Below are 9,629 nucleotides of genomic sequence, written 5' to 3' on the forward strand. Positions count from 1 at the left end.
TCTTCAGGAATAATTGGAAAGCTTTGCCTCAAGCTTTCTCTCTGGGTTAGTTCTCTGTCATGCCTACACATATGAAGCTTCTCCTAACACATCTGGATGTTTCTGTGCTTTTGCATATGCTTGTGCCCCTACATCATCTCTTAAATTTGGAAGTTCTTATACCTCTAGAGTCCAGCTCATTATCAAATTACTCAAAATTCACTCTTTTAAATTCTGGAATCTGTGTTGTTCAATATGATGGCCAATAGCCACATGTTGTTATTAAACACTTGAAATGTGGCTAATCAAAATTGAGAGGCACTGGTAGTATCAAATGCATCCTAGATTTCAAGGATGCATTTAGTTCAAAAATAAGCCAAAAAATATAAAGACCATAAAGTATAACATTAATGGTTTTTATATTGGATTAAGTAAAATGTATCATTAAAACTATTTTTCCCACATCTTTTTTATTTTAGACAGTTTTAAATTATATGTGTCTTTGCATTGTAATTCTACTAGATAGTGCTAACTTACATAAATAATTCCCTTCACATTCACATGCTCCCACATAATTTAACAAATCTATTTCCTTATAATCACATGCATGTGTGAGTTCTCAGTCACTATAGTTGTGTCTGACTCCTTGTGACCCCATGGACTGTAGCCCAGCAGGCTCCTCTCTCCATGGGATTCTCCAGGCAAGAATACTGGAGTGAGTTGCCATTTTCCTCCTCCAGAGGATCTTGCTGAACCAGGGATGGAACCATCATCTCCTGTGACTCATTCATTGTAGGTGGATTCTTTCCCCACTGAGACACCAGGGAAATCCTATCATCACATATTATACCATTATCTCATTTTCCTTTACTTGGACATTTTGCTATCAGATTATTAGCCCTTCAAGGGCAGAGCCTACAGTTTATTCATTTTCACATCTTTGGTATACTGCTGATGGTATGACCCATATTGAGTGCTTAATAAATACCTGTTGAAAAAGATAAGATTGGTAAAACATTGTAAATGTTTCAGTGAAAGATAGTAAACAAGTTAAGCTAATAAGGATGATTTGGCTGAAAAGCAGAACAATTATATGTAACAAGTAATCCTGTTTACAAAACAATAGTTTCCCAATTATTAATATAGATAGAAGTTAGGATTGAATTCCTCAGAGCCTTAGTAGAACCAGTGAGATTTGATTGTTCAAAAATACCTGGCCCATACAGCCAGAATGCACAGAAAAGATGTATGTCCCTGCCCATTTTATCCAAAACTATATGGAGTCTTTTGAGAAAAGTCAGTAACCACCCACTCTACAACTACTTTCCATTTCCACCACTGGAGATATAAAATCTTTATTGATTTGTGAACTCTTAGAATAGCATTTGATCTTTTGTTTAAGATAAACAATCTGTGTTCTTTTAATCTTTTCTAAAGCATCCTATTTTCCAAACCTGTGATCACTATCAATCTAATTCAATTTAACAAGCTTTCTCCCATCTATAAGGCACTGTGCTAAATGCTGTGGAGGACACACAATGAAGATATGTGTCTGGCTTCAACAAGTTAATAATATATAATGAGAAATAGATATCTAAACTAACATTAGCCTAAAGCAGAAAAAAGATAACAGCTTTTCAATTCAAATCAAGAATTATGAGCATGAAAGAGAAAGATAAAGAATGGGACAGAAGTTTTACACCCTACAATTTGAGGACTTCAAGCAAAATAGAGCCAGGTTTTAGAAGGATCCATCTGGCCTTAGAGATTTTCTCTCAGTGAAGCATGGAAAACAGAGCATCATAAAGGGTAAAACAGGAAAAATGTAGCACCCTTACTTATAATCATTTATCTCTTTTTATGAAAAAAACTTCTATTCAAATGAATCAAACATTTTTTATATGATAGACACTGTGTTAGGCACAGGGATATGAAAAAAATAGATTGTGGACCCTACCTTTAAAGATATGAATTCAGATCTACAGTAAATGAACCTGTAAAAAGCAAGAGTGTCATACAAGAAGTATCATAGTAAACATATTTCTAACAGTAGGCTACATAGCTAAATTCCTCTAAGTCCTGGACAACCTAGGACTGTTTAATAAATAAATTAAATATTTGGTGTTTTCTATTCAGTTGCTTTTCTTTTCCACGTATTTGTCTAGTCTTCACCCTCTATCTTTAAATCGCACAAAGACAGGAAATATAGCCACTATTTTTTCTTTAAAATCAAAGTGCTATGCCTTTGTTCTCTGCCTGCCCGTTGACCACTCAATCCAATACTATTCAGGTTATTCAGACCAAAAAAAAAAAAAAAAAACTCCCACTAGAATCTTTTCAGTACTGAGTAACACAATTCTTAAATAGTGGGAAACATGTCTGAGACCCTTCCTTCCTCAATGTACTTTTTGGATCCTCAGTTTAATACATTGATATGCCCTTTGGTGACCTCTCTGCCTTCTTTCATTGCCAAGTATTCTGACTTCCTGTGAAAAGGCTGTTCTTTTATTCAAAAGTCTTGGAAAACAAAACAATTTAAAACATGTTTAAGTTCCAACAGATATCTGTTGATTACAAGACATTGTATTTAAAAATAGACTCTTACCTAAGGCTTTCTGAAAATGAGTTTTGCCTTTGATAAAATAAAAAAGGCTTTGAGTTCCTCTGAACAGATTGTTGGGCAATTGTCAAAATGACAACTCTTTTAACCTCACTGATCTCAGATTGAAGGTTTTCACAGACTGCAGTAGCAAAGAAACACTTTCAAAACACAGATAGCACACTAAAAAAGAGTAAGTGATGGAAAACATAGCCCGTGTAGCAATATCCTCTATGTCATATTGTGCTAATTCAGGTCTGAATGTCTCCTTGACCTCTTCGTACTTTAGCAATACATGGTACTGCATTTCCAAGTCTGCAAAGAAGCAGGGTCAGGGAGGTGGTGAGGAGCAGTTCCTATTGAATGTAAGCTTGCAACAGTTTGCCTGTTTTTGAATGGAGGTGTTCAAAACCCTGGCTTTGTGTTTTGTATACCAGGGGAATTTGCAAAACAGATTATCTAGCAGAAGGTTTCCAACATTTACTTAACTATGTTCTTTTTCTTTCTTTTACTCAACTATGTCCTCTTTTCAGCTTCCTGAAGCCAGGATCCTTATTAGCAATACACACTAGATTCTCTTCAATTCAGGGTATATCACTATAAACCTAAGAATTCAATTTATGATTTGCCATGGGAAAATCCATGTAATGGTTACACAGCTGTTTATAATAGCTTCCACTAAGGATCAGATTTACTAAGGAGGTATGGAGAAATTGACTAAAGAGAGTCTATTTGTTGTCCATAGAAACTCATGCCAAGTGCTTTGCACAAGGCCAAGCAGAAAGTAAATAGCTGACCAGGTCCTTCGATCATATCTCTTTCCTCTGGTCCAGTTTGAGTTTACAACAGCTGCCATAAGAGTGTTGAATCTACCTTTGCACCTCATTTACATACACATGCACACACAAGCAAACATTCACACACACACTTGCAGCATATGCACAAACGTTAAAACAGGCACTGCAGTTTAAAAGATGGTGGGATAATAGGAGTGCTGGCTCTGAACAGTTTAGGAATTCTCAGTTTAGCAGAGAAAAAAAGCAGTAAGGAAGAGCATTATAATCTAATATGAATACTGTAAAACAATTATTTCCAAAAATGACATAAGAACCAGGAAAATGCATAACTGGCTCTGCTATCATCATGTTGTACACCTTGTTTGGTATTCCAGTGACTGTGATGCTCTGGTTCATGATATCATACAGTTAAGAAAGAGGCATCATGCCTTATTCATGTATTCATTCAGTGAAATTATGTGTAACATCAATCTTGCTAAGTACTTAGCATGAATTAAACTATGTCCTTATAATTGAAGAGCACACAGCCTAATAGGGGAGAGAGACATAAAAGGCTCTCATTTCAGTACAGTGCTTGAATACAAAACATTCTTACCATAGGAAACAGAATAGTGTAGGATTAACACTTATTGAGGCTATATTATGAGTCAGATACAACCCTGATAGGCTACCTCCACTCATGTATGGTCATAGCCATTGAAGTAGCTATAATTGCTAGCTACATTTTACCAGTGAAAGCACTGATGTGAAGAGAACTTAAATATGTTGCTTAATGTCATAGAATTAATAAATAGAAGAGATGGGATTTAAAAACCGAGGCCACAAAAACTGTGCTTTCAACTATTAAAATGCACTGCCTTTTAGAGTATATTATCACCTGCTCTTAACTTTCCTGTGGCACACATTATTCATCCATAAAATAAGGGTAAAAATTAGTTTCTCTAATAGAAATGTTCTAAGTATTAATTAAAATTATACACACACACACACACATATATATATATATATATATATATATATATATATATATATATATATATATACGTTCTTGGATCCATGTCTGGAATTGTAGGGAATGTGGCCCATAAGTCAACAACAAATATTTGTTGACCACTTGAAAAGTTATGTCAGGAAATCTGAAGTATATATTATCATCTCACTAGGACTATTTATCTCTGAGGCAGTGGAACTGCCCCAGATAGTCCTGTAAGATTTCATCTAACCCAAAGAGTTTTGTTAAGTTTGAGGAACTCCAGGTGTCATGCAAAAACCCAGCCACAAACACTTAATCTGAATGCCCCTGGGTTTTACTCTGTGCAGATTACATCAAGATTAAGTGCCTTGTCTCTGCATCTGAAAAATATTATATGTGTCCTAGCTATTATTTATAGCTTCAGAAAGTTTCCAATGTGATTGCGTGTGACAAATATGTCCATTTCAATGCTGTGATTATGCAGGCACCTAGCAGAGAGGGGTGTTCAATGTGTAATATTAGTGCTTCCAAAGTCCCTTGGGGATGCATTTAGAATAGTGAATTCTTTCACCTTGCAATACTTTCCCCACATCAGCTGTCCTTCTTGTGCATGAATTCCAGGCAGCACCAGACATTTTATTCAGAAACAATGCATACGGACAGTCAACCAATTAGTTTTCAAGATGGAGAAAAAAAGACCAAAAATATATTTTGGCCAAAAATGTCTTCCTTGAAAAGAGTAAGTGCTTATGACAGTTTGAATTCAGTTGTTTTTAAATCTCAGAAAGATGAATTACTATATTTAGATGACCTCGTTCTAACACAAAGTAAAAATCTCCCATTCTTCTAAACTATAGCTTCTTTTCTGTCTCCTAGCACCCTTCTTTTCAATGGATATGTTCAAGTTGTCAGAGATAAAACAGGAGGAAGATTTCCTATAAATGGAACCAACATTAGCATTGGAACTAGCACCAGCAGCTGCAGAAAGAGATTGATAGCCCTGTAATTCCTATCTGGATGTCAAGATTAAGGCCATGAAATGAAGGGTCTTATATGAACATTTGTTATCAGTAGCATTTCACATGATCTTTGCTGAGAAGAATGCAGCTACGGTCTGTATATTTCATTATTCTATTTACAATAACCTTTAACACTAATGTCAATTTGTAGAATATTTATTTGCTAACTTAAATTGGAACAAAAATTAAATCTAAGAATCCAATTCTTTTAAAGTTTTTCACTGTAGTAAAGAAAATGTATCTATCAACCATCTGATTCAGAACTTCATTGTAGATCTAATGATAAGAGTCCAGTATCTTGACTTCAGTCACTACTTCTCTCCAAAATGTCACTGCCTCCTCAATTTATAAAACTTTATAATAAGGTCTTGCTAATGTGGAGAGAAAAATTCAAAAGATAACAAAAGATAATCAGGATATGTATCAATGCTGCCTTGCAGCATGCTAATTAAATTAGTGGGACTAGTACAAATGCTGGATGATGAACTGAAATAGTTTAAGAAACTCCTAGTTGCATGTTTAAAACAACAATGTGATGTTTAAAAGATGTATAGAAGAATTATTTAAAAAGGGGGGGGGGTTGGATTATAGAAACTTAAAACCTTCAGTCAAGATTTACTGAGAATACCTGAAACACCATGCTTGCTATTGAGAATAGTTTTACTATACTATTAGCTTTGTAGGCAATTAGAAACATTTGCTTTTCTCTGCCTACCTTTACAGAAGTGAGGAGAAGTATGTTTATTTAAATTAAACATTAAATGTTTATTTAAAGAGTACATATAGATGAAGGCAGAGAGCCAGATCAGATCAGATCAGATCAGTCACTCAGTCATGTCCGACTCTTTGCAACCCCATGAATCGCAGCACGCCAGGCCTCCCTGTCCATCACCAACTACTGGAGTTCACTCAGACTCATGTCCATCGAGTCAGTGATGTCATCCAGCTAGCTCATCCTCTGTTGTCCCCTTCTATCTTGCCCCCAATCCCTCCCAGCATCAGAGTCTTTTCCAATGAGTCAACTTTTCGCAGGAGGTGGCCAAAACTGGAGTTTAAGCTTTAGCATCATTCCTTCCAAAGAAATCCCAGGGCTGATCTCCTTCAGAATGGACTGGTTGGATCTCCTTGCAGCCCAAGGGACTCTCAAGAGTCTTCTCCAACACCACAGTTCAAAAGCATCAATTCTTCGGCACTCAGCCTTCTTTACAGTCCAACTCTCACATCCATACATGACCACTGGAAAAACCATAGCCTTGACTAGATGGACTTTTGTTGGCAAAGTAATGTCTCTGCTTTTGAACGTGCTATCTAGGTTGATCATAACTTTCCTTCCAAGGAATAAGCATCTTTTAATTTCATGGCTGCAGTCACCATGTGCAGTGATTTTGGAGCCCAGAAAAGTAAAATCTGACACTGTTTCCCCATCTATTTCCCATGAAGTGATGGGACTGGATGCCATGATCTTCGTTTTCTGAATGTTAAGCTTTAAGCCAGCTTTTTCACTCTCCACTTTCACCTTCATCAAGATGCTTTTTAGTTCCTCTTCACTTTCTGCCATAAGGGTGGTGTCATCTGCATATCTGAGGTTACTGATATTTCTCCCAGCAATCTTGATTCCAGCTTGTTTCTTCCAGTCCAGCATTTCTCATGATTTACTCTGCATATAAGTTAAATAAACAGGGTGACAATATACAGCCTTGACGTACTCCTTTTCCTATTTGGAACCAGTCTGTTGTTCCATGTCCAGTTCTAACTGTTGCTTCCTGACCTGCATACAAATTTCTCAAGAGGCAGATCAGGTGATCTGGTATTCCCATCTCTTTCAGAATTTTCCACAGTTTCTTGTGATCCACACAGTCAAAGGCTTTGGCATATCAATAAAGCAGAAATAGATGTTTTTCTGGAACTCTCTTGCTTTTTCCATGATCCAGCGGATTTTGGCAATTTGATCTCTGGTTCCTCTGCCTTTTCTAAAACCAGCTTGAACATCAGGAGGTTCATGGTTCACGTATTGCTGAAGCCTGGCTTGGAGAATTTTGAGCATTACTTTACTAGCGTGTGAGATGAGTGCAATTATGCGGTAGTTTGAGCATTCTTTGGCATTGCCTAAATTCTAACATCTTACATCTGCTGAGGTCAAGGCAATCTTGAAGTCTGAGTTGATCTGATGTCATGCAATATGCATTAGCTTTAGAGTTTTTAAATGGAGCTAATATCTATATCTCAACATAACTTAATTGAATTTCTTATGAAGACTTATCTTTTGTATTAGAAAATATTTTTAGCCAAACAACTGATTGCATCAGCATTATATTCTATTTATTTCAAAGACAGAATGTGGTCCACTGGAGAAGGGAATGGCAAACCACTTCAGTATTCTTGCCTTGAGAACCCCATGAACATTATGAAATGGGAGCCAGAAGTCCATACCTTAACAGATATAATCAGACAATAATTGTGAAAAACATTACCCAAAGAGCCAATGTATGGTGCATGCCTTTTCTTTCTCAGAGAAGTTTTAAAGTAGTGAGAGGATCTGTATTGAAATGACTCAAACAAATAAAAGACCATATCCTGGAAGGTCTAATAAATTTGTCTGATAACCCCAAATACTTTGAAAAGAAACCACAAAACATCTGTTTCTTTTGACTTAAATAATTAATCAGAAAGAAGAGATAAAACATGTTACTGATGATAGTGCTTATTGCAGTATTATATTATTTTAATTTTTATGTGAGGTATAATATATACAAAGGATGCACATCTTAAGTTTATACTTCAGTGAACTTTTACTTATATACCCATGTAATCTCCACTTAGGTCAAGATATAGGCCATTCCAAGTATGTCAGCACACTCTTTTGTCTTCAGTGTTAATACCACCAACACCAGGTACCCACTATTCTCATTTAAAATACCATAGATTTGTATTTGTATGTTCCCAAGATTCATATAGATTGAATAAATTTTGGACAGACATCTTTTACTCTATATTACAATCTATAAAATCTGCAAGATCTATTACATGTATTAAGAGTTTTATTTTCCTTTGTGGCTTTCCATTGCATTAATATACTATAATCTATCCACTTTCTGATGAGCCTTTAGATTATTTCTAATTTTGAGATATTATCAATGAAACTGCTATGAAACAATCTAGTACATGTCTTTTCTCTTCAGGGAACATTTAAAGGAGAAATTGCTGGTTACATATTCCTTTTTAGTAGGAAAAAAATTCCACAGCAACCTACATGTCAGGTAATAGAGAAATCATTATGTAAATCACAATGCTTATTTTCTAAAAATTTTAATAATATATATAAACTTTATAGTAATAGATACTATGAAGCAGCAACTTAATACTTATGATGCAACTTTAAATTAAGTCATTAGAAAACAAAATGCTATCCATACATAACACTGTATGCAAAAATATATTATGTAATACATACAATTAATATCATAGAAAAAAATAATACAAATGCCGTAAGACTAAAAATGAACAAAATTTTTATCATAGTTGATGAAACAAGCCAAAATGTTATCTCAATGTACAGGGTAAACACACAAAAAAAGATCTTTTAGGGAATGAGGAAAGAATAATCCAGACGGCAATCAGAGGAAAAGAACTAAAATAGATGGAAGCAGAGCTAGCTATATAGTTTGTGATTGTCTAACTTAGAGGCTGAACATTGACAAATAGATTGATAAATTCATACAACTAATTGTCTTTGATACAAGGAAAAATAGATAAGATGGTTAGAGAGCATCATCAATTCAATGCACATGAATTTGAGCAAACTCTGGGAGATAGTGGAGGACAGAGGAGCCTAGAGTATTGCAGTTCAGGGGGTCACAAAGAATCAGACATGACTTAGCAACTGAACAACAACAACAATGATATCTGGGATATGGTACTACTCACAAACATAATGGGGTACAAAATTTACTGATTATCATCTCAGTCCCTGAGAATATGTATTATATTGGAAAAGTGGTTTCTGTTGGTAAGGTAATGAAGAATGATACTTCAAGTTTTACCTGTTTGGTGTTTTAAATATATTTTATCTCTTCCTCAACTGTATGGATTCACAAAGCTTTGCAAGATCATTGAATTGTTAAGACCACAAGATTAAGTGAAAAGAAAACATATGGATAATGACTTCCTGTGTAAGAGAGTACTGGGGGAAACTGGGTTGGAGCTTCCTATTGAGGTCATACCTCTGAACACTGGTCAGAAAAGGAAATGAGTTTGCCCTGAGA

This window comes from Bos grunniens, chromosome 15 (genome assembly GCF_055505025.1).
Source record: "Bos grunniens cultivar Pamir isolate PY7600 chromosome 15, Bosgru_T2T1.0, whole genome shotgun sequence".
Classification (NCBI taxonomy): Eukaryota; Metazoa; Chordata; class Mammalia; order Artiodactyla; family Bovidae; genus Bos; species Bos grunniens.